The 26,440-nt window shown below is 43.9% G+C and overlaps 1 protein-coding gene across 1 annotated transcript in view; it reads right to left on the bottom strand.

The window, feature by feature from the left end:
• Positions 1-10,400: 10,400 nt before the first annotated feature.
• MAP3K21 (mitogen-activated protein kinase kinase kinase 21) overlaps positions 10,401-26,440 on the bottom strand; it is a 79,871-nt gene continuing 63,831 nt past the window's right edge. The window contains exons 12-13 of the transcript XR_007471261.1: positions 14,970-15,073; positions 10,401-11,479 (exon numbers count right to left, since the gene is read on the bottom strand). The gene's annotated coding sequence lies outside the window, so the exon portion shown is untranslated. The remainder of the gene's footprint in view (positions 11,480-14,969; positions 15,074-26,440) is intronic.

The raw sequence follows: 26,440 nt of genomic DNA, 5'->3' as shown, positions 1-26,440 counted from the left end.
CTTCCCTGAACATTTTCCTCTCACCTATGGTACTTTACCATGTGCACCTAGGAGCAACCAAGTCCTGTTCCGATATCCTCCCTTCAAACTTCCTCACCCAAGACTAAAGCTTCCATAGGTACGTTTTCTTTTTTCCAAATTTCCACCAAGTAGTTTTATCGAATGCTTTCCCACAATGCAATGGGCGTGACCATTTATTCAGCCTCCTGGAACCGCTTCCTCGATTTCTGCCCCTCACTACCGAAACTCATTCCACAAAATCTTAGGTTCATGTTAGGGCAACACCCCAATTTTCATATGAGTTGGCAATGACCACAACAAGGATGCATTTTAAAGAAATCTCAAAACTCACTGGCTGAAAAAACAATAATCTGTTTTTATAGTTCCAGGTCTGCGAGTTGGCTGCAACTCTGCTGATCTTGGCGGGACTCCAGGCTCCAGGTTCCAAGGGGTAATGTGGACTCCATGCAGCTCTCATCACTCTCAGACTAACAGCTACCCAGGGCATGTGGTCTGTTTTATTGTCTCATTCTCAGACCCAGGCTGAGGGCAGGTGGGTACTTGAGGCATATTCTGCTCATGGTGGGTCCACCAGAGTGCAGGAATGCCAGCCCAAAGACACAGCCATATTTTAACCCTCTGTTTGAGCCATGTTCACTAACATCTCATTGACCAAAGCAAGTCACATGGCAAAACTCAAAGTTAAGCAACAGAGAAGTGCACTCTGCTAACCTGGAAGCCAGGGTGAGTTTGCCAATGGATAATATTACTACAGGTAACTGGAAAGTTGGGACTAATTATTCAATCTACCTCAGTGCTAAAGAGATTTTCTCTCTGTGTGTGAGTCTATCTCTTTGTGTCTGCCTGTCTTTCTCTGTCCTTCTCTCTGTCTTTGGAAATATTAGGAACTTACAGGTCCTAGACTACTGAATTTCAGGTTCCTGAGACATCCGTGTCATTTTGCTTTGTTTAAAGTGTGATTATTCTAGACCAACTTAACTTTCATCAATGCATCACCTGTGGTTTCTCTTCTGCCATATATGTACCTTTTGCAATATATGTGAACCAAAGCCAACGAGTTTAATTCTATAATATTAGAAAATAACTTTTCTTTTTTTTTTTTTTTGCGGTACACGGGCCTCTCACTGTTGTGGCCTCTCCCGTTGCGGAACACAGACTCCGGATGCGCAGGCCCAGTGGCCATGGCTCACGGGCCCAGCCGCTCCACAGCATGTGGGATCCTCCCGGACCAGGGCACGAACCCGCGTCCCCTGCATCGGCAGGCTTACTCTCAACCACTGCACCACGAGGGAAGCCCCTTTTCTTTCTTTTTTAATGATTTATTTATTTATTTATTTTTTACCACACTACGCAGCATGTGGAATCTTAGTTCACTGACCAGGGTTTGAACCCGTGCCCCCTGCATTGGGAGCGTGGAGTCTTAACCACTGGACCACCAGGGAAGTCCCAATTTTTCTTTTTTATTGAAGTATAGTTGATTTACAATGTTGTGCTAGTTTCTGGTGTACAGCAAAGTGATTCAGTTATATATATATTCTTTTCCATTATGGTTTATTACAGGATACTGAATATAGTTCTCAGTGCTATACAGTAGGACCTTGTTGTTTATCTATTTTATATACAATACTTTGTATCTGTTAATCCCAAACTCCTAATTTATCCTTTCCCACCTTCCCCCATTGGTAACCATAAGTTTGTCTTCTGTGTTTGCAAGTCTATTTCTGTTTTGTTCATTTGTATCTTATTTAGATTCCACATATAAGTGATATCATATGATAATTGTCTTTCTCTTTCTGACTTACTTCATTTAATATGATCGTCTCTAGGTTCATTCGTGTTGCTGCAAATGGTATTATTCTTTTTTATGGCTAATATTCCATGGTATACATATACCACATCTCCTTTCATGTGTCAGTGGACATTTAGGTTGTTTCCATGTCTTGGCTATTGTAAATAGTGCTTCAATGAACAATGGGGTGCATGTATCTTTTCAAATTATAGTTTTCTCCTGATATATGCCCAGGAGTGGGATTGATGGATCATACGGTAATTCTATTTTTAGTTTTTTAAGGAACCTCCATACTGTTCTCCATAGTGGCTACACCAATATATATTCCCACCAACAGAGTAGGAGGGCTCCCTTTCTTCCACACCCTCTCTAGCATTCATTATTTGTAGACTGTTTGTTGCTGGCCATTCTGACCGGTGTGAGGTGATACCTCACTGTAGTTTTGATTTGCGTTTCTCTAATAATTAGCGATACTGAGCATCTTTCCATGTGCCGATTTTAGCCACCAAAATTCTAAACCAGTTATAAGTCGCCTTTTTCACCCTCTGCCAGCACTCATGTTCGTTCCCCAGCCATTGTGTTCCACAGCCTTTCCCAGATGGATCCACAAGTTTCTCTCCAAGAGTCTCTGACCATCCTAACTTCTGAGTCATCTAGGGCCAGCCCGTGGGATTTGGAATGATGTCACTCTCACAGACTGGGAACACTGGGGCTCCGTTCCACCTGCTAGGATCCTCCTGAGAACCAGACTTCTGTGTCCCCAGCAATTGATTGCTCTTATCACAGCTGTGCCTGCCTCTGCTTCTCTCCATCCAAGGTGGCCTGGACTGGGGGGACCGGGACAGAGGGTACTAACTGAAAGGGACACAAGGGAACCTTCTAGGGTGACAGATATGTCCCGGCATCACAGGCATATCCTATGTAAAAGTCATTAAGCTGGGTGCTTAAGATAACGTTTCACCACATGTAATTTATTCCTTAATAAAGCAATGGAAAAAAAAAAACAAAACGAAACAAACCAAAAATCTGCATTATTAATTTCATGAAAAGTAAAAACTTATATTAAAAAGAAAATGTAATCATAGGACACTCCCTGTCATCTGGACCTAGCTTGGCTGTGAACAATAATTACACAGTTGTAATAATGGATAAATACACGATATATGGATTCAACCAAAAATCTATATTGGCAGGATGGGCAGAAGGGCAGTGTTTGTGTGTAGCAGAGGATTGGGGGGGTGAGCAAAGAGATCTAAATTTTAATATTTTGTAGTAGGAAGTCAATAGATAATGTCTAAAGTCAAATAAACAAATACACAAGAACAAACAAAACAGAACAAAATGGCCTGGACCTGGAGGACCCCTTACCCACCTGCTCACATTCTAGTTGGTTCTATGCAGGTGCCCTTCTAGGCGTCCTTCTCCTCCTTGGCTGGGTTAGTACCTCATCTTGATATATGAATTTTTTGACTGGGGCCCCACTGGCCAGGCTCACTTCCCACCACTTTTCCTCACCAGAGTGGAGGTCCTCTGACCAGCCGCCAGGGATATTTTGCCACAAGCAGACAGACCTAAAAGGATCAAAACTGATATGTGTTTGTATCTCAAATATTGGACCCAACAGATTTCCTGACTGTTCTTGAAATTCCCCACACCCACTTCACCCCTGCCCTCTGGGGTGGCCAGCCTTCCAGCTCCGCCAGTTTCTCTTTGACAGATCTTGTTTTTCAAGTCCAGTAGGTCCCAAACGGTTGACTCATTGCTTAACAAAGTCATTATTTACCCCCTGTGAAGGCCATAGATCTGCTTTCAGCACTTCCTGTCATTTTTTAGAAATGTATTGAATGTCTTAGGTTGTTCTAGCAAAGGATTTTGGATTTTCTAAACATAAAGGGTTTGAAGTCCCTTCTCCCTGGAAAATAGCTAACTGTGGCCCTAGAGCATTCGGGAATAACCTTATAAACGTAGCCTGTGTTATTGGGGTAAAGAGTGCTAAGTAGCATCACTATGGGAATGAAGACAGGCACAGTGGGAAGTGTGGACCCCCCCCCCCCGCCCCGGTGGAGGGGAATGATGACAGGAAGGGGAGAAAAACAAGGTATTCCTTGGGTGCGATTCAAATGTTATTCTGTGTCCAGAGGGCAAGTGTAGCAGGTGGAATGTTAATAGAGCTCAGAACGCCTGTGGCTTCCATTCTTTGATGAGTGGGATGAGAACAAAAACATTAGCCAGTTATATTTTCCCTACTGAGTTCAGCACAGCAATGAATCTAGGTAGTGTGGGCCTGCGGTTCGTATCATTTGGGACATCTCTTTAAGAAAACACTTAGCAAATTAATGGGGCTTCCCTGGTGGTGCAGTGGTTAAGAATCCACCTGCCAATGCAGGGGACACGGGTTCGAGCCCTGGTCCAGGAAGATCCCACATGCTGTGGAGCAACTAAGCCCCTGTGCCACAACTACTGAGCCCACAAGCCACAATTACTGAAGCCCATGCACCCAGAGCCCGTGCTCCACAGCAAGAGAAGCCACTGCAATGAGAAGCCCGCACACCACAACAAGGAGTAGCCCCTGCTCGCCCCAACTAGAGAAAGCCCAGCAACAAAGACCCAATGCAGCCAAAATAAATAAATAAATAAACAAATAAAATGAATTAAAAAAATGTTAAACAACAAAATTAGTTTGACAGCAGACAAATTCACTGAGTTGTCACAAAATCACTCAGAGGCCACATGAGTTATCAGTGCTTGAACTAGTGGTTGGAAACATGCATTTTCAACCAATTTATTTTGGGCCCATTTACCTTGCTCCAAAGATAAAATTAAAATTCATAAAAACATTGCCAGAGGCACACCAAGACACATCTGAAACAAGACTATGCCGAAAGCAGCAAAATACTCCGTGATGAATCTTCCCCAAATTAGCAATAAGCCCCTAGAAAATTCCAAAATTTGAACAAAGCTACTGAAGCATAAATTATTTGAGGAAAACAGCATAAAAGTTATAAGGGGGTAAAAAATGAACGACTGAAAATATTTCTTTTTACCAATTAATCATTTTGGGGTTTATTATTTATTTATTTATTTATTTTCTTTAAGTAAATTCTGTTCCCTGTCCAGTGCTCATTGAGGAGAAAGGGAAGAAATGGCAGAAGCAGAGTGGAGAGTTCGAGACAGGGACAGAGATAGGGGTTGGGGGAGAGACAGAGAGAGAAGAGGAAACGCAAAAGGCCGAAGAAAGATGTATACCATTTGGAAAGTGAAGCAAAAATTTATGAGAAATTCCACACACATACCAACAGGCACACACAAACTTATTTGATAATAGAAGCCAGGTCTCATGGGGCTACAGATGGATTTTATTTTTTTTAATTAATGTATTTATTTTTGGGTGCTTTGGGTCTTCGTTGCTGCACACAGGCTTCAGTAGTTGTGGCATGTGGGCTCTAGAGCGCAAGCTCAGTAGTTGTGGCGCATGGGCTTAGTTGCTCTGAACGATCTTCCCAGACCAGGGCTCGAACCCGTGTCCCCTGAATTGGCAGGCAGATTCTTAACCACTGTGCCACCAGGGAAGTCCCACAGATGGATTTTTCTTTCCATTTTTCACCTGGCATTTAATGGAAACAGCTGTCTGGCCTGCTGGCAGATGCCCTCCTGGTACCTGTCCCACGAAGTTCCTGGGCATGAACTGTTCTCACACAACACAGGCCCAGGGCCGTCGGGGGGCAGCTGCTGACCCCAGCGTGTCTGGCCATGAAATTGAACAACCAGCAGCTCGCTGCTGCCCCAGGAGAGCTAGGATTTACTCCCGAAGGTGTCTTCTTGCCCCACTTTACACACAGCCACTTCCACTGTTAAAAGGATAGGCTAGCAGAGCACAAGTGACAGTGGCAGGACCACGTTTCTATCTCCTAGCGTTTTACAAATAGACTCAGAACTGGCAAAGGGGACTCTGGAGCTGGAAGGCCTGTTGTGAGTCTGTCGCAGTGATGCAGGCGGGAGACCAGGAGAGCCTCAGCTGCGGCAGTGGCTCTGGGGAGATTTAAAACACATGGAGGGCGCAAAACTAGCAGAGCTTGTGACAGCAACCAGGGGACAAATTGAAAAAGCTGTTTAGATATTTAGCTTCTCAGGTATCTATTGCTGGATGACAAGCCACAGAGAACAGTCTGAAGATGAAGGAACTTGCTGACTTGATACAGACGCTATAAGGAAAGCCCATTTTACAGAAACAGACCCACAGACACAGAAAACAAACTTACGGTTACCAAAGGGGCAAGGCGGGGAGAGACAAATTAGGAGTTTGGGATTAGCAGGTACAAACCACTATATATAAAATAGATAAACAACAAGGTCCTATTGTATAATACAGGGACTATATTCAATATCCTGTATAAACCATAATGGAGAAGAATATGAAAGAGAATACTTACACATATGTATAACTGAATCACTTTTTCTATGCCAGAAATGAACACAACATTGTAAATCTAGTATACTTCAAAAAAAAAAAAAAGAGAAAAGAAAGCCAGTTTTTTGTTTTTGTTCTTTTAATAAATTTATTTATTTTTGGCTGCGTTGGGTCTTCGTTGCTGCGCGTGGGCTTTCTCTAGTTGCGGCGAGTGGGGGCTACTCTTCTGTTGAGGGAAATGCATGGGCCTTTCAAAAAAATTCTGGGGGGTGATTATTTTATTGCTCAGGTGTCTCCCCCAGCTCCTTCCCTTTATTTATAATAAAGAAATAATATTTATTTATTTCATTTTTTTCTTGTGGGCTTAGAGAGAACAGGTCTCCTGAAGACTGAGGCCTAGACCCTACGTGGTGCTCCTCTATCCTCTCTCTGAAATTAAGGTAAGTTACAGTATAAGCCACTTCTCTTTCTATCCCGCTCACTTGAGCCACAAGAAGGAGCTAAATAGTGCCTGAGTCTCATCCCGAGATGGAGGAAGTAAGGCATCGCCACCCGAGGGGCTTCGCCATGGACGTGGTATTAACTGGCAAAATCGGAACAGAATTCAGTCAGATATTTGAAAGAACATTTGCAAAAGAAGGTTATAAAAACAATTTCTCAGTGTATCTTGTGGAAATGATTTTTTAAAAAATTACATTGGCCATCTGTATTTAGATGAATTGGTCTGAGTGTAATAGTTATATTATAAATGGCAATACTTAGTATGCTAATATTATATGGATCATGAAAAAAAGTGTTCTCTGAGATAATAAATAAGTAAATAAACATAAAAACAGTTTCTCGGGCTTCCCTGGTGGCGCAGTGGTTGAGAGTCTGCCTGCCGATTCAGGGGACACGGGTTCGTGCCCCGGTCCGGGAAGATCCCACATGCCGCGGAGCGGCTGGGCCCGTGAGCCATGGCCGCTGAGCCTGCGCGTCCAAAGCCTGTGCTCAGCAACGGGAGAGGCCACACAGTGAGAGGCCCGCGAACCGCAAAAAAAAAACAACCAAAAAACAAACAAAAAAAACCCAACAGTTTCTCTTTTTCCACCAAGAGCTCTATCCCCTGAGTCTATATTCCTCTGGGACGCCAACAAGAGCAGGACCCAATTCACTAGTTCCACTCGGCATGAGTTCCTCGTCCTCCATTGGCCAGACCTTGCCTTCCCCAGCAGGAGGTGGATTCTCGGCCTGTCTCACCGGGAGCCACGGAATCTTGGCTTCCTCAGATGCCGCTGTTCTGACTTCACCCACATCCTCAGCCTTCTCATCCCCAGCACGCTTCCCACTGCAGTCCCTCGACAGTCGGAAAGTCCAATGGTCACACAAATGTGAATGTTCTGGTTCCTTCATAATCAATAAATTGGCTTTCCGCCTTTCGGATCAATCTTCTGAGCTTAGTTAATATATACCTGCTTCTAAGAGACAAGTGGCGAAATTAAATATCCAAGCCTGCGGGCGGAAGGCAGGGCCTGGCAGAGCTGCTGAGCTGCGGAGGGCCTCCGCGTGAGGTCTGTGGGGAAGCACCAGCCGGTCTTTGGGACACGGCTTCAAGGACAGATGCAGGAGGGCAGTTTAAATTTTTCCGCATGCTTATGCTTTCTGTTTACAGGTGCACGTTGTTCCGTCCGCAGTGCAAATTCCCCACAGGCAGTAATCGGCCCTAATGGATCTTGTAGATCTTTGCACAATGTTGAGTGCAAGATATGAGCTTAAATTCTCACTGAGGGGGAATGACTGTTCACTGGAGACCAAGTTTTGTGTTTCTAGTTGTTCTGACCCAAGAAATGCAGTGTGCACGTGGCCTGGCAGATGCAGACCACAGCAAAGAGGACCTTCGGTCTGTGGCTCTGGTGGCTTTGGTCCTCCATCAACACCGGCCTTTTATGGAGCACTTCCTGTGTGCTCAGCTCAGAGTTTATCTCAGTTAAGTGGTGGAGCTGGGATGTTGATGGTGGGCTGATAAGGGGAGCTGAGCTTAGAAGGCAGTAGCCACGGCCCCGTTCTGTAGCATCCAGACAGAAGCGTCACACGGTCAAGTGTAATACGGGAAGAAAGATACCCACGGCTTTTTGTTGTTGTTGTTCTCACAGCTTGGGAACTCCACTTATGTGTGTATTTTTAAAAAGTTGAATAACGTGATTACCACGCACGCATTAAACAATAGGAAACGTCTAACCACGGTCGCTGTGCTCACCTGTCTCCTGTGAATATCCTCCCCCGTCAGGACAAAGATAGCAGGTCATTCTTCCAATGGCAGCGCGGCATTCAGGGGGCTTGGGGTCCTTGGCTGTAGGCACAGTGGACTCTCCTGTCCGGAGCTCTGCTTCCCCTTCCTTTATCGTTGATCACGCTGCCTGAATGTAGGAATATCACAGGGTCAGAGGCCCACGTGTGCTGATAGGCATCTGAGGCTTTGGCTGTGGGTTTTGTTACCCCCAGACCTGGGTTCGCCTCTTGGTGGGTGTCAAGCCAAAACACACAACCAAGCCAAAGATCGGGAGAATAAAGGATTGATTACTGGCAGCAAGGAAAGAGAACACGGGGGATCTTATCTAAGGCAGTGTCTCCCGCCAACAGCAAAATTGGGGAAGTTTTAAGCTAAGGGTCCATGCATATTCATGAAGGGGCTGAGGCCTAGACAGAGGCCAAGCTTTAGCTGATTGAAGTCACCAGGGTCAGAAAAGGTCAAGCTCATCACCCCTTAGGTTCCAGTTGATCGGGTGGTTGAACTTCAGGCTAATCCTTACCATTGAAACAGGACTGGGTGTATTTACACCTGCTATATTATCCTTGCTATTGTTACTGCTCTTGCCTGGTAATAGCCTTTTGTTCTGACATTCTTTTGTTTCCTTAAGATCATTAATTACCGAGACCTATTCAAGGGCAAGCATTGTGGCCAGGCTTAGATCACAAAAGACTTAGGCCCAAAATGGCTTCTCTTATGTCAAGAAAGCCATGTCGGGTTCCTTTTCTCCAGGGACCCCCTACCCTGTGTGCTCACAGTTATGAGTTCAAGGGTGGCCTGCTGGCCCAGAAGCCTGGGTCATGGTGCGCTGTTTCCAGCTGACGGGGCAACCGTCTGCCCTCGGTGACTGCAGATCAATGAATTCATAGTTCAGGGGCCTTGTCATCCTCACTTTTTACTTGTTTCCTACTTCCAGTTATTGTCGTTTCTTAGTTTGGCCCCTGCTCCCCACAGGCCCTGCGAACTCCTTCCCAAATCCTAGGCTCAGTGGCCAATGGAGAGTTTTATTTTTTGAGTGGGCAGCTGATCTAGCCTCCACCTAAAACTGAATTTGAAATCTTCCCAGGGTTGGGGGTCTGAGTAATCTAAACACAAAGTGAGACAGAAGGTTTTATCTTAATCCATTTTCAGTAAGCACATTAGTAAATATTCAGCTTTTCAGACACAAGCCCAGGGATAAGACATTTTCGGATGTTAATTATGTTTCCTTTTCACTGAAACTCTCACAAGCAAATTCTGTGAGATCAGATGGAATTTTCAGTAGACTTTTCCAGCCAATTTTGTCATGTTGAAAAGCATAATGATTTTCAGCTTCCGTTAAAGCTCCAGTGAGATAATTACCTCTCACTGACAAGGTCAATGGACAGTTCAGGATCTGTTCATTTATTTCTAAGACAATTTTAGCTGCTAATACTGAGCTCCAAAGGAAATGATAACAAAGGGGTATCGTTTGTACAGGAAAGTACAGGTTTCTTTCAGTGTAAGGAAGTCTCCATGGCCACAATCCTCATCCTTACCCAAACCCTTCAACTCACCATTTACCCTGGAGGCAAAGGACTGTTGGAAGAAACTGATTGTCACGTTTCATTCCCTTGCATGTTGGAGGGAAAGGAAGGACAGATAGGACTGCCATGGACTTGGCCTTACCTGGTCCATGTTCTCACACTGATGCTGAAAACTCGGCCTCTGTGCACCAGTGCTGAATCAAATCTCGGAGACAGAGTTTTGGGTGAAGCAGAAAAGAACAGCCTTACTGCTTTGCTAGGCAAAGCGGGATACAGTGGGCTCGTGCCCCACAGTACCTCTGTGTCCCAAACTTGGAGGATTTGGTGAGGAGTTTTATAGCAATGTTTCAAAGGCGGAGCTGCTACTAAGGATCCGGGTGTGTGCAGGGCCTGAATTTTTAAAATCTGGCCTCGGGTGGTCTCTGGATGAGCTTCTCTGGTTCTCGAGGAATAAAGAACGCTTCATCAAGTAGTTAACATCTTCCATTTGTTGGGGGTTTTAGTTCTGCAGAAGAGTGCACAGACACTCTTCTGTGTATCCCTTGAGGGGGAACCAGGACCTGCCCCAAGGCTGCACTATTGTTTCTTGACTGCTTCTCCCTTGTCTCTGCAACCCCTCCCTTCCCTGATTAGCAACTGTTTGAATCTGCCCTTGGGACTCAGGGAAGGTCACGGAGGCTGGAGTCTGTTCCCTACAAACAAGAAATGGGGGACACAGAAAGGCTTCCATGTCCAGGAGCCCCACAGGGTCCTGCTCAGTTTCAAGACCTACACCCAGAGAGCTGATCAGGCCCTGGGAGGAGCAGGCACGTTGAAGACCAGCGGGCATCCACTGGCCCCCACCAACGCCGCCCCAGTGTGATGTAACAGCTGCTGCCCTTGCAGATTTTTTCTCAATCCAGCCAGACTGACTGGGGAAAAACAAAAAGAGTGGTGATAATGTCATGAATATGTATTTGCTACTCCTCAGCCCACAGAAGGCAGGGAGGAAGATGCCAGAACAGGGGTCAGAATATGGGGCATGGAGTCCAGGTTTGCCATTTACTCTCTGTGTGATTTGGGGCAAAATACCTAAAATCTCTCAGTCTCAAACGCTTCATCCTTTTTTTTTTTTTGACTGCTTTGGGTCTTTGTTGCTGCGCAAGGGCTTTCTCTTGTTGCGGTGAGTGGGAGCTACTCTTTGTTGAGGTGCACGGGCTTCTCATTGCGGTGGCTTCTCTTGTTGTGGAGCACGGGCTCTAGGCGCATGGGCTTCAGTAGTTGTGGCACACAGGCTCAGTAGTTGTGGCTCGTGGGCTCTAGAGAGCAGGCTCAGTAGCTGTGGTGCACGGGCTTAGTTGCTCCGTGGCATGTGGGATCTTCCCGGACCAGGGCTCGAACCCGTGTCCCCTGCATTGGCAGGCGGATTCTTATCCACTGCGCCACCAGGGAAGTCCCCAAACGCTTCACCCTTAAAACGACTGAAGTGTCTATAGTTGGGAAGGATTCAAAGAGATAATGAAAATGAAAGTACTTTATACAGTTTAAAAACACCCTGTGCATGTCAGATTTGTATAATTGTTGCTAAGGAAAACATCCTTTGCCAACAGTTTAAAGGCTGCCAACAGCCAAGTAATAACCTTCTGGCTCGAAGGCCAATTCCAAAGGAAAGCTAGTTTCCTCCCTGAAACAGGTTGTAGAAATTTAAGTTTATCGAATTAGTCTTATAATATGGAGTCAAATACCACCCAGGCAGCCCCTGTCTCATTAGGGTGCTCAGCTCAAGATTTCTTCTGGGTGTTTTAGTCTCAAATGCGTAGGTGTCAGTCAGGGTTAGGGGTTGGGGGGAGTTAAGTTACAAAAAAGACTAGGGGCTTCCCTGGTGGCGCAGCGGTTGGGAGTCCGCCTGCCAATGCAGGGGACATGGGTTCGTGCCCTGGTCCAAGAAGATCCCACATGCCGCGCAGCAGCTGGGCCCATGAGCCACAACTACTGAGCCTGCGCATCTGGAGCCTGTGCTCCGCAGCAAGAGAGGCCACGACAGTGAGAGGCCCGCGCACCGTGATGAAGAGTGGCCCCTGCTTGCCGCAACTAGAGAAAGCCCTCGCACAGAAACGAAGACCCAGCACAGCAAAAATAAATAAATAAATTTATTTTAAAAAGTCTATAAATGCACCTGGAGTATTTACTTAAAACATGTGCGTGCACACACACACACCCCCGATACACTGGGACGAATGTGCACTGCGTGGAGAAAGACATGAGCAGATAGATTTGTGTTGAAAGGCAGAGGCTCAGGAATTTGGTTAACTAGCTCGTCCTCATATCCATTTTATTTTTCTCTTGGGGAGTTTTCTATTTCTGTCAACCACTGTAGTTTTGGTGGAGAGGCACCGTGGGTAGAGTGTATGTTATTCTTAAACTTAGGGGTCCAGGTGACCTATTGTTTATCAGAGGGAAGGCTTTTCATGAGCAAAGGAAGCAGAGCATGAGAGAAAACAAACACACTATTGAAATGGCAGCTTCAGCCAAGCTGCAGCTGTGTCTCACAGCGCCCAAAGCTCCAGAGGTTTGTTTAAGGAAACCGAGGCTTCAGCAGGAAATAAGGAGTGTCCTGGGAGCACTAAGATAGGATAAATCTTTGCATCACTGTCGCTCCTCTACGGCCTGAGCAAGGAACCACTGAGTGGAGAGAAGGCATAACCAAGACCCCAAGCAGATTCCAGGGTGGAGACGGGCAGAGACAGAGCCAGCAACCTGGGTGTGAGAGCTAAACATCCTGCCTTCCATGCTACCATATTTACATTTACATATTTACCATGTTTAGTGAGAGCTAAACGTCCTGCCTTCCATGCTACCATATTTACAACTTAAGCTGATGGTAATCAAAGGGGGTTCAAGTGAACATAATTTACCCCATTTCTGGTTCCTGTGTGATATTTGTGGAAAGGGTAAATTTATCTGAAAGGCTAAATCTATTCTGTCTTTGAAATCCTAGTTAAGGCTTAAAATATTAGGAAGACAGAAAGTACAATACCCCAAACTGCATAAAAAGTTAATTAAAAATTCTCACCAAGGAATTCCCTGGTGGTCCAGTGGTTACGACTCTGCACTTTCACTGCTGAGGGCCCGGAGTCGATCCCTGGTCAGGGAACTAAAATCCCACAAACCACGTGGTGTGTCCAAAAAAAAAAGAAATTCTCGTCCAGGTTGTTAACCGTACAAAAGGAATGAATGCTCAGTATTGAAAACACTGAAAAGTCATTTATTGACTCATTCAACAGATATTTCCTCAGCATCCATTAGGTGTCAAGTCCCAGATATTTTAAAAATGCTTATAAACAACTTGGGGAAAATAGATGATTCCAATAGAGTTTGCTAGGTGTTTTGACACTGGTGGGGTGAGGTGGGGTGTCAGGAAGGAAGACATTTTCTTCTGCCCTTCTAGGTTCTCCTGGTTGGCCTAAGAATTAACTGGCATGAGACAGATGAACAGGAGAAAATCAAGCAGAAGTTTAATAAGATGTATGTATGGCAGAGACCCAGGAGAACTGAGTAACTCACCAAAATGCTCCAAGCCCTCACCTTAAATACCACCTTCAGCTAAAGACAAAAGAGCAGGGATTTGGGACTTGAAAGGGGAGGAAGGCAATTGACACGGAGATGAAAAAGCAAATGTTCTGCAAACAAATGTTTGCTGGGCCAGGCAGAGACAATGGGACACCGAGTGAACTCTGATCTCTAAGCCCTGCTGCGTTTCCCCAACCACACCTAGGCCATGTTCTCTGCAGATACCTCTGGAGATAGCTCTATTCTGGGAACTGACCCTTTATCCGAATTCTTTAGTCAGCTAAGAGGGAGGGAAAAAGAGAGACTTCCTGAGTCTTCTGTCTCTTAAAAATAATCAGCCTAGGGCTTCCCTGGTGGCGCAGTGGTTGAGAGTCCGCCTGCCGATGCAGGGGACACGGGTTCGAGCCCTGGTCCGGGAGGATCCCCCATGCCGCGGAGCAACTAAGCCCGTGTGCCACAGCTACTGAGCCTGTGCTGTAGAGCCCGTGAGCCACAGCTACTGAGGCCCACACGCCACAAGTACTGAAGCCCGTGCGCCTAGAGCCCGTGCTCCGCAACAAGAGAAGCCACCGCAATGAGAAGCCCGCGCATGGCAACGAAGACCCAATGCAGCCATAAATAAATAAATTAATTAATTAATAATTAAAAAAATAATCAGCCTAAATTAATCCTTATGCCAAAGAGACACATTTTGGTGTGGCAAATTCTGCTCCCCTATAAGGGAGAGATGAGGTGGGCATGGAGGGGCTGCTGGGGGTTTCCCAGAGGAGAACAGATCAATCCTGGACTCAGGCAGGTCAGCCTGTGACCAGAAAGGGAGCTTGCGTCAGAAGGTAAATCCACACACTGCTTCCTTCATTGAGAAAGAGCAAGAACTGAACTAAACAGTGTGCTCAGTGAGTCAGTCATTTAACATTCTTGTCTCGTCACAAGCCACTAACGGATTGTCCTAGACCAGCAGCTGGTGTGTGGCACTTTTTTTTTTTTATTGGGGCGCATGGGCTCTGTAGTTTGTGGCACGCAGGCTCTAGGTGAGGCACGCAAGCTCAGTAGTTGTGGAATGCGGGCTCAGTTGCCCCGCGGCATGGGGGATCTTAGTTCCCTGACCAGGGATCGAACTCGTGTCCCCTACATCGGAAGGCGGATTCTTTACCACTGGACCACCAGGGAAGTCCCTGTGTGGCACATATTTTGAGCACTGTAGCAAAGGACGATTAGGAGTTATTCAGGGGAAAGGGAGGAGGGCATCCCACAGAGAGAAGTCTGGGCAGAGCCAGAAGGGCCTCCACAGTAGAACAACTGCACAGGATTCGGGGGAGGTAAGGGTGAGAGGCCAGAAAGTCCAGCCATTCAGGGGCCAAGCTTGTTTTAAATGAAGGGAGCAGAGACAGAGAGAAATCTCGGTCCTACCTTCAACGCTGGCTCACACCAGTCTCCTGTGAAGTCTTCCTGGAGAAAACATTCTGCAGAAACTCTGAGAAAAAGGAAGTGTCCACAGGTAGAAACTGCACAACCTAAAAGGTGAGAATTATGTTTTATTTGGTGGACTTGCTGAGAACTTAGGCCTGGGAGACACCCTCTCAGATAGCTGGAGGGATAGCTCCAAAGAGGTCAAGGCGGAGCCAGGATATATAGGGGTTTTTGCAACAAAGACCAGGGAGTCAGAACGTCTGTTAATTGCAGTTAATTAAAGAAAACCAGACATCTCAAGTTAATGAATGTAGTGCTTTTCTCTGTATGGGCAGATGCAAGAGTCTGGGCTCATTGAGATCATTTCTTTGATATGTACCTCAGCTGCTGAGGACAGGTATCCTGTTCTGTCCCATCCTGAGAGCTCTCGGGGTGCACCGTTGGGGCTGGCTGCAGGGGCTGAGGGCTTGATAGCGAGCGGCATCCTTTGTTTGTTGAAGATTTCTTCCTTAGCTTAGCCTTGGAGGCCAAACGCCCCCCTTCCTTCAAGGGAAATCTTACATTTAAGAAGGGAAACAAGATCAAACCCAACAGGGACACCTATGGGCCAGGTTTTGGTCTTCAAAAAATGCAGTTCCTATCTTCTTTGTTGAGTAATCAGTACTGAGGAAGTTTAGCTACTTTACAGAGAAAGAGAGAAGGAGAGAGGGGGAGAGACGCCTTTGTCCACAGCCCTGGTCTCTGAGACTGGACATCCAGCAACCGTGTGTGTGGAAAGGATGGGGCTCCTGGGGGGCGCTGCCACACACCTTCCTGACTCTGGCTGGAAGTGCCACGTTTATGAGTCCTTCCGTTTGAATTATGCGTGTTCTCACTAATAATTACTTTTTTAAAAAAAATAAATTTATTTTATTTATTTTTGGCTGCGCTGGGTCTTTGTTGCTGCGCACGGGCTTTCTCTAGTTGCGGCCAGTGGGGACTCCTCTTCGTTGCGGTGCGCGGGCTTCTCACTGCGGTGGCTTCTCTTGTTGTGGAGCTCGGGCTCTAGGCACACGGGCTTCAGTAGTTGTGGCTCGCGGGCTTCAGTAGTTGTAGCACGCGGGTTCAGTAGTTGTGGCTCACGGGCTCCAGAGCACAGGCTCAGTAGTTGTGGCGCACGGGCTTAGTGGCTCCGCTGCACTTGGGATCTTCCCGGACCAGGGCTCGAACCCGTGTCCCCCGAATTGGCAGGCGGATTCTTATCCACTGCGCCACCAGGGAAGTCCCCTAAGAATTACTTTTTAAAATCCAGAATCTCCCTGGAAAATGATAAAGCTAAGCTTGATTTCATTTTAAATCAAGAGACTGAGTTAAGACTCATTTATTAACTGCTTTCCTCCAGGAATGAAGAGATTTGCTAGGTGGTTTCACAGGCTCTCTGGGACAGAGGTGGAAAGTTAGCAAGTAAAACACACACACAACAAACTTCACATACTCTACTCTGTGCCCAGAGCCAATGTTGAGAGTGTCCCTGTGACACACCCCTATGACGACTTTGATACTTGTTTCCCCCCCGCCCTCTGAAGCACCTGTGCCTTCTTGGGGTTCACGGAAGTGTTCTTCTCCAGATGCTGCAAATATGACTCATGTAGGCCCTTTCCAAGAATATTTAGCTCTCAGCTGGTTTCACAGGAAATCTTTCTATTGTTCAGACTTCTAAGAAATAGGACACCAAGTGACTTCCCTTTTTACTCCTGTGTCTCTGGGGAACCGGTGCTCAGGAGGGACAGGCAGGGCTCTGTGATGTTCTGGGGGCACGTGAACTGGAGAATGGGCTTGTCTCCTTCGGGGAGGCCCTTTGCTTCCCACCAGGCCTGGCATGCAAGAGAGAGAATACAGGCGTTTAAAAAAGAGATGTTAGGGCTTCCCTGGTGGCACAGTGGTTGAGAGTCCGCCTGCTGATGCAGGGGACACGGGTTTGTGCCCCGGTCCGGGAACATCCCACATGCCGTGAAGCGGCTGGGCCTGTGAGCCATGGCCGCTGAGCCTGCGCGTCCGGAGCCTGTGTTCCGCAATGGGAGGGGCCACAACAGTGAGAGGCCCGCGTACCAGAAAAAAAAAAAAAGAGAGATGTTATCTATTATAAAATGGACCGTGCTTCAAAGACAGCCCTGCTTTCCAGCCTGGAGGGCACGTGGAAAATGCAGATCCAGAAACGCTGGGATTCCAGGAAGGAATGATACCTTCTTATTTCTTGTTGGATGAAGGAGAACTCCAGGGAGATTGGGTGTTTGCCCATTAAGCTCTCCCAGGGCATTAGAGACCAGCCAGGATGGCAAACCAGGGAGCTGAGCTTTGCCCTCCAGGTGGGGGAGACGAATGGCAGTGTTTTGTTGAAGGCAAAGAAGAGGAAAGTGTGGCATTAGTAACTGTCCCTGAGTTACCTGCTGAGCCATCCAATCATAGGAAGTTAGAGTTTCCAGGCCCTTTCCTCTCCAGTGGGTCAGGCACAACCCTGACAAACAGTTCCTGCTGAGTGGAGCTTGGCTTTCCTGACTAGATCTTTTTCCAGAAATGTCTATGCATATGAAGTATTTTGCAACTAAAAGTTTTCAATAATTTATCCTAAGTGCCAGGCATTGTGATAAATTACTCCCCAAACATTATTATTATTATCATACCCATGTTACAAGTTAGTGTTGGGGCCCCAGGTAGGACACCCCAAAATGTGCCTCATGGCATATTGATTATTTTGAATTAAAGTGACTTAAGAAGTGGCCAGTGCAAGAGGGACACTCTGACCCTCCTTTCTGTCTCCCTGAAAGCAGGAAATAAGTATCTCAGGTGAAAGGTGTACTCCCTGCATCTGGAGATGGAAGGACACCCTTATCACCAGAGATGGCCGAGAAGCCTCTATAAACAAACCTGTGACCTTCTTCAATTGACCCCAAGCCCAAACTCTGTTTGGATTCTTCACTCCTTGGGCACCCAAAACCTCAGTTTTTTTTGTCCCCTCAGTTCTCACAAATTTATTGTTTCTTTGTCTAAAAAGTATAAAAGCTGTCCTCTTTGGCCGCTTCTTAGGTCCCATTTCTCTGAGACCTCCATGTGCCTGAATTAAAATTCATTTCTTTTTCTCCTGTTCATCTGTCTTGTGTCAATTTTATTATTAGTCCAGCCACAAGAACTCAAGAGGGGTAGAGGGGGAAATGTCCCCTTCTCCGACATGAGGAAATCAAAGCTTTGGAAATTTTAAAGTTGCCCAAGATAAATGAGTGAGTGGTACAAATGGAATTCAGACTCCAGGCTTTTGTTCCAGAAACCACCTGTGTAACCTCTCTGCTCTGCCCCTCAACAAGGAGAACTTCAGACAACCTTTGTCTGCCTTTGGGGCCAGCCCTCCACCGCCAGGGGCATCAGGAGATCCTTTGTGGATCCTTTCCCTTCCTACACCAAACGAGGCCCTCTGCTCTCAAATAGTTCTCACACCTCAGATCCTGCTGTGGATGGTCAAGAAAAGGTACCAATTCTGGAAGCCCATCAGACACCCAGCACCTCAGAATTTCCTGGACTTAGGGCTTCAGTACCTTTAACTGGTAATTGCTCCACTTTTGGTTCATGGTGAAATCTGTAAACACATGAGGAATTCTAAAATTCAATGTATGTTGTTGATCCCACAGCTGTGTCCTTTTCCAGCCTTCCCCAAACCAAAGAACATTCTTTTAAAAATTTAGAAGTAATGGCTTTTTCTCTCTCTCTCTTTTTTTAAAAAAAAGCCTAATATCTTCCTTCTAATTGATACAAATTATTGTTACAACAACCTGGTAGAATGGAAAGAGCTCCAGATTAGGAGACAAGAGGCCTGAGTTCTGTCCCCTGCTCGGCACCAACACACCTTTGGACTCATGGCCCGTTGCTTAGATGCTCATGAGGCCCCATTTTGTCACCTGTATAATTTGAGGGATGGATTAGATGAACTCGCAGCGTCTTTTCAGCTGGACCATTCTACCATCATAAACATCAATTATCAAACAGCATTTTAAGGGTCTGATAAGCATACGTCTATCAGGTGATGAATGTCCTGTTGGCTTGATGGTAGCCATATTCCCTCTGAGGATCCATTGTATGCTAGCTAGGAGGGTTTTTTCCTCTCCCAGAACACCTCAGCTTGCTTCTCCAAGCTGACAAGAAGAAAAAGCACACACAATGAGTAGCTAATGCATACCAGGCACTGTATTAGGCTCATGACATGCAGTATGTCCTCACGTCAAAGGTGAGGGCTAGAGACGATCAGCTCTACTATATTCACTTGTTTAAGAACTATTTCCTGGTGGGAATGTAAATTGATACAGCCACTATGGGAACAGTGCGGAGGTTCCTTAAAAAACGAAAAACAGAACTACCATATGACCCAGCAATCCCACTACTGGGCATATACCCTGAGAAAACCATAATTCAAAAAGACACATGCACCCCAATGTTCATTGTAGCTCTATTTACAATAGCCAGGACATGGAATCAACCTAAGTGCCCATTGACAGATGAATGGATAAAGAAGATGTGCCACATATCTACAATGGAATATTACTCAACCTTAAAAAGAAACAAAATTGAATTATTTGTAGTGAGGTGGATGGACCTAGAGTCTGTCCTACAGAGTGAAGTAAGTCAGAAAGAGAAAAACAAATACCGTATGCTAACACATATATATGGAATCTAAAGAAAAAAAATGGTTTTGAAGAATGTAGGGGCAGGACAGGAATAAAGACGCAGACGTAGAGAATGGACTTGAGGACATGGGGAGGGGGAAGGGTAAGCTGGGACGAAGTGAGAGAGTGGCATGGACATATATACACTACCAAATGTAAAATAGATAGCTAGTGGGAAGCAGCTGCATAGCACAGGGAGATCAGCTCGGTGCTTTGTGACCACCTAGAGAGGTGGGATAGGGAGGGTGGGAGGGAGGGAGACGCAAGAGGGGGGAGATATGGGGGTATATGTATACGTATAGCTGATTCACTTTGTTATAAAACAGAAACTAACACACCATTGTAAAGCAATTATACTCTAATAAAGGTGTTAAAAAAAAAAGAAAAAAACATAAAGCAAAAAAAAAAAAAGAAATATTTCCCGAGAGCATCCAACAACATGCTGATGTTGTTTTAGGTTCCAGAGACACAACAGTAAATGAGAGGAACCAAACTATGACATTATATACACATCAATTTATTCCACAAATACTTATCAAATACCTACCATATGTCAAAAACTCTGCTAGTCGCTGGAGACACCAGAATGAGCAAAACTCTGACCTCATCACGTTGACAGCTCAGCAGACTAATGAAAGGACAACAATGATAATGTAAGAGTGCTCTGGAAACACCAAAGAGATAGATAATAGAGAGAAATGTACCTCTACCATCATCTGGTCCAAACATGAGTTAATCAATATACTTTGAAGTTACAAATATGAAACGATCTCTTTGCTTGTTTAGTCAAGTACAGGATTCCACCACTTATCTGGCTACTTTTAGAACATAAACTTAGGTAAATAGTAATATCTATAGCATCTCCACTTGTATATCTTCATTTTTCTCCCTCTTCCGTTATAAATGAAATCACTTTTGTTCTCAATACTATTCACCTCCTTTTGTGAGAAAGCCCTGATACACTCATTGTTCAAGGCCCATTCTTCAAGATACTGGATTCCAAACAGCCTTGGGTCCTCATCAACACAGCTTACCATGAATTCTCCATAGGCAGCAAGGTCATGAACAGAGCAACATTCTTCTTGATTCAGCTCAGTTTGAAACTACTGGAAAGTCATCATCCCACTTTACACTCTCTTCAGGGACCCTCAGTCCCTGGCTACAATGATGGATCAGATCTGGGAAGTGAGTGAAAGCTTTGCAGAAAAGTGAATCCTTAAGCTGGCTCTTGAGTGATGTGTAGGAGTTTATCAGGCGGACAAGGTGTACTTTGGCAGCAGGAGACGGAGGAGACTGAGGCCGGGGTTGGAGGGAAAGTAGGAAAGACAGTCCAGGCAGAGGTAAGAGGCTGCATGATGGCCAGAGCCACGTAACCACAGAACAGGTTGAGGGAGACACGTGTCCCTGAGTTCTGGGAGTGAGAGAGACGTGGAGACATGCTCAAAGCATCAGCTGCTGCTGGTACTGAAGGAGCCCCTGCTGCTAAGGGAACATCTACCAAATTCTGGACCTGAGGGAGTCACTGAGATTTTGAACCAAAGATTTTAAACAGGATAACATTATGCTTTAGGAAGGTTCATTGTATTACTAGAGCAGTATTAACATTTCGTTGCACGTGTATACGGCAGTTCATTGTTCTAGCTGTCCAGACCTGCTCTGTCTTCCCGTTGATTAATTTCCCTTTGGCAGTAACTTCTCCAACTCCCAACCCCCCTAAACCGGAGTGGCCTGTGTTTTCCTCTCAAGTGGTAAACACCTTTAAGGGAAGCCGGAACAAAAGAGCGAATTTCACTATTGAAAATAACTCTGAGGCTGAATGTTTTTGTAAGGCAGAGAGCCACCCACTTGATTTTTATCCATCTTATGAATTTTTATTTTGGGGGGGATGTGAACTAAAAAACAGTGAAGGCGTGTTTTCTGGTTTCAAAAGGAAATTATACATGTAAAATCAGTGCTTCTGCCCTAAACCACTGAGCAGACTTACTGTATTGCATGCTTTTAGTGAATAGACATAATCTTTATCTTAAGTGGTATAACTTGAAGGATCTCTTTTGGATAAAGGTATTAGTCCAGATTGATAAATGAAATTGTTCAGTCTGTCTCACTCTGGTGGGTTTAGTTTCTAAGATACTGAAACTTAGGCTGGGTCATGCCTATTTACTGCATTTGTTTTTCTTTCAAAAGCTCAGTGATTCCCAAATAAGTGGATCTTGGCAACCAATAATACGTGCCTTACTTATCCAGATTTCAGGCAGTTTTAAATGATCTGATAAAAGATTTTGCAGACATCTGGGGAGATTGTGCTCAGCACTGACAAACAAGGGCCATTCTCATTTCAGAAGGAGCCCTCATGAGCCTGTGCCTAGTAGATGCTCATTGGTGCTCGCTGAGAGCACAGATTGCCAGGAATCAGTATTTGGGTTGAGAGTCTTTTGCTAATGGTGAAAGAACGTACTATAATTAGGTAATTAGAGAAAGGAAATACTGCAAAACAAGTCAAGGAAGTACCATACTGCCTCAGTTCTCAGCTAAAATTTGTCTTGATATACTATCGAGCATGAGAAGACTCCTACCCCAAAGTATTCCTAGATGATGAAATTCCATAGATAGCCCTGGTGTACAAAGCACACTCTAAACATTTGGAATTTACCAACAGATTAACAAGAGCACCGACTGCCCTTCCCCTTTCCCTCCCTCTGTGCTTTCTTGGTCAATTCCATCCTTCTTTTCAAGTTCTTCCTCTGCATTCCTTTGAGGAGAGTGTTTCTCACTTGGCTTTCTTCTACTTCATCTTTTTCATCTTCTCTAACAGTGGCATCATTTGTGACAGCACCATGGTGGGTGTTATGGAATTCTAAGTGTCTCATTAAATAGGGCTTCTGGTATAAGAAAATCAAGTTTGAGACAAAGCCAGGCTTTTTGGTATTTTATTTTGATAAATATTCTGTATTAATCAAGCAATTGAGAAGCCAACATGATGCCAACTTTTATACTCAACTCCAAGGGTGACTGAGGTAGTACCTTTAATATCACAGTGATAAAAATAAATTAAATTATTGGAATATAATACCCCAAATAACTGAGTTTTTTCTAATATAAGAGGATTTTTTTTAAAAGAGGGAAAGTTATGTCACAAATCCATCTTTTACATGTAGCTGTTCAGTTTTCCTTGCACCATTTATTGAAGAGACTGTCTTTTCTCCATTATATATTCTTTACTCCTTTGTCATAGATTAATTGACCATAAGTGTGTGGGCTTATTTCTGGGCTTTCTAGTCTGTTCTGTTGATCTATGTTTTTGTGCCAGTACCACGCTGTTTTGATTACTGTAGCTTTGTAGCATAATCTGAAATCAGGGAGTGTAATACCTCCAGCTCTGTTCTTTTTTCTCAAGATTGCTTTGGCAATTCAGGGTCTTTTGTGGGTCCATATACATTTTAGGATTACCTATTCTAGTTCTCTGAAAAATGTCATAGATATTTTTATAGGGATTGCATTAAATCTGTAGATTACTTTGGGCAGTATGAACATTTTAACAATATTAATTCTTCTAATCCATGAATATGGGATATCATTCCATTTCTTTGTATCATCTTCAATTTCCTTCATCGATGTTTTATAGTTTTCAGAATATAGGTCTTTCACCTCCTTGGTAAGTTTATTCATAGGGTTTTGTTTTGGTTTTGGTGTGATTTTAAACAGGATTGTTTTCTAGGTTTTGGATAGTTCATTATTAGTGTATAGAAAAGCAACAGATTTCTGTACATTAATCTTGTATCCTGAAACTTTGCTGAATTCATTTATTAGTTGTAATGGTTTTTTGGTGGGGACTTTAGGGTTTTATATATACATTGTCATGCCATCTGCAGATAGTGATGGTTTTACTTCTTCTCTTCCAATTTGGATGCCTTTTATTTCTTTTTCTTGCCTGATTTCTGTGGCTAGGACTTCCAAAACTATGTTGGATAAAAGTGGTGAGAGTGGGCATGCTTGTCTTGTTCGTGATTTTAGAGGAAAGGTTTTCAGCTTTTCACCACTGAGTATGATGTCAGCAGTGGGTTTATCATAAATGGCCTTTATTATGTTGAGATATACCAACATATACCCTCTCTACCAACTTTGATGAGAGTTTTTATCATGAATGGATATTGAATTTTGTCAAATACATTTTTCTGCATCTACTGAGATGATCATGTGATTTTTATTCCTTCTTTTGTTAATGTGGGGTATCACATTGAGTGATTTGTGAACACTGAACTATCCTTGCATCCCTGGAATAAATCCCACTTGATCATGGTGTATGATACTTTTTATATTTTGTTGAATTCAGTTTGCTAATATTTTGTTGAGAAGTTTTGCATCTATATTCATCAGAGATATTGGCTTTTAATTTTCCTTTTCTGTATTGTCCTTGTCTTGTTCTGATATCAGGTGGCCTCACAGAATGAAGTTGAGAGTGTTCCCAGCTCTTCAGTTTTGGGGAATAGTTTGAGAAGGATAGCTATTAGCTTTTTTCTTCATATGTTTGGTAGAATTCCCCTATGAAACCATCAGGTTCTGGACTTTTGCTTGCTGGGATTTTTTTTTTTTAATTACAAATTCAATTTCACTACTCGTGATAGGTCCATTCAGATTGTCTATTTCTTCCTGATTCAGTCTTGGAAGGTTGTAATGTTTCTAGAAATTTGTCCATTTCTTCTAGGTTGTCCAATTTGTTGGCATATAACTGTTTGGAGTAGTCTCTTATGACTTTTTGCTTTTATGTGATATCAGTTGTTATTTCTCTTCTTTTACTTCTTATTTTATTTGGGTTCTCTCTCTTTTATTCTTGATGAGCCTGGCTAGATGTTTATCAGTCTTGCTTACTTTTTCAAAAAAGCCAGCTCTTGGTTTCACTGATCTTTTCTATTATATTTTTTGGTCTCTATTTTATTTATTTCCTCTCTGATATTTATCATTTCCTTCCTTCTGTTGATGTTGAGCTTTATTTATTTATTCTAATTCCTTTGTTAGAAAGGAATTTTGTTAAGTTGTTTTTTGAAATTTTTCTTGTTTCTTGAGGTAGGTCTCTATTGCTATAAACTTCCCTTTTAGAACTGCTTTTGCCGCATCTTACAGATTTTGGAAAGTTGTGTTTCCATTTTCATCTGTCTTGAGGCATTTTCTGATTTCCTCTTTGATTTCTTCATTGACCCATTGTTTTCTCAGCAGCATGTTGTTTAGTGTCCATGTGTTTGTTTCCTATTTTTCTTTCTGTAACTGATTTCTAGTTTCATACCACTGTGGCTGGGGAAAAATGCCTGATATAGTTTCTATCCTCTTAAATTTGTCAAGAGTTATTTTGTGGCCCAGCATGTGATCTACCCTGGAGAATGTTCCATGTGCACTTGAAAAAATGTGTATTCTGTTGTTGCTTTTAGATGGAATGTCTCTCTCTCTCTATATATATATACACACACACATTTGGTCTAATGTGTTACTAAGACCAAATTTTCCTTCTGAATTTTCTGTCTGATGATCTGTCCATTGTAAATGGAAATTTCTAAGTACCTAGAGGTACCCAGTAATATAGAAATTTGTTTTAGTAGCAACAGTCTTGTGGATTATTGCTCTCATTAGCCTCTGCTAACTCTTTAAATTGCCTATGTTAAAGACCATAGGCAATACAGACAAGAGTATAGAGACCAGGGTTATACTAATCAAGGACTCTGCACACTTGAAGGCTTTCAGGAGTTCTTACATCTTCTTTGAGGAAAAGAAGTCTTTTCCCATTTAAAAATATTATGTTCTCTCTCTCTCTTCCTTTCTCTATTTAAATTGGAATAAATCTTCATTCTGAAACTATTTTGTGAATTCTATCCCATCACTTGAGCCAATTGGAGCCTAGGGACATTTCTTTGTGTGAGTGACATTTCTTTGTGTGAGTGATCTTCTTGTATCTATCAACCTTGCATATGATTATCTTCCCCAGCCTCCTCAATAGGCTATTCATTGCCAGCAAAGACACAACCAGATTCTCTAACATTATGGGTAATAGCCTGATAAACACCCAGAGATGGTTCTTCCACAAATGACAGCACCTAATGAGGCTCTGGCAAGAGATATTTTTGGTGATGCTGTTTTTAGGAAATGCTAGGAAAATGCCTCCTATGGTAACTTACTAGTATGAAGAAGGTCAACGGAAAGCTTTCATACGTCATGGCAATTTTCAGATGACTGATTAGATTTTGAAATTTAAAGAAAAATAACCACTTTTGTTCATGCCTTTAACTACATGCTTAAAGCAATTTCAAAACGCCTTCAACTAAAGATCTAATTGTAGTTGTGCACAATTAGTCATCACTAGAGAACTTTTCCATTATTATTCTTTTCTCCAGGTAATTGATTTGAACTACTTGAGTTCATATGCTTGAATAGTGTCGTGAATGGATAGAAGCTTGGGAAAATTTTTGGCCCAAGAGTCAAGGAGCAGAAAAGACTGGGAAAAATACTGTTTGAGCAATTCAGTAAACAAAACAGTTGAGAAAGATTTCTGTGTTGGATATTATCTGTTGCAGCCAGCAGCATTCCCACTCCTTCCTATAGTCTCTCCTGTCTTATAGCAGCTGGATGCCTGGGAATTGTATTCTCTAGGCTTCTTGATAGGAAGGTTTTAAATATAATTTTACCAATGAGATAGACTCACGCTAGCTTTAAGAATTAGAAGGGAGTTAGAACCCATTCTACTCTGTCCATCAGAAGCTGTGGAAATACGGGTTCTGCATAAGATCAGTGTCTTCGAGA

The sequence above is a fragment of the Orcinus orca genome, chromosome 14 (genome assembly GCF_937001465.1).
Source record: "Orcinus orca chromosome 14, mOrcOrc1.1, whole genome shotgun sequence".
Classification (NCBI taxonomy): Eukaryota; Metazoa; Chordata; class Mammalia; order Artiodactyla; family Delphinidae; genus Orcinus; species Orcinus orca.
This window is presented reverse-complemented; position numbering and strand designations above follow the sequence as displayed.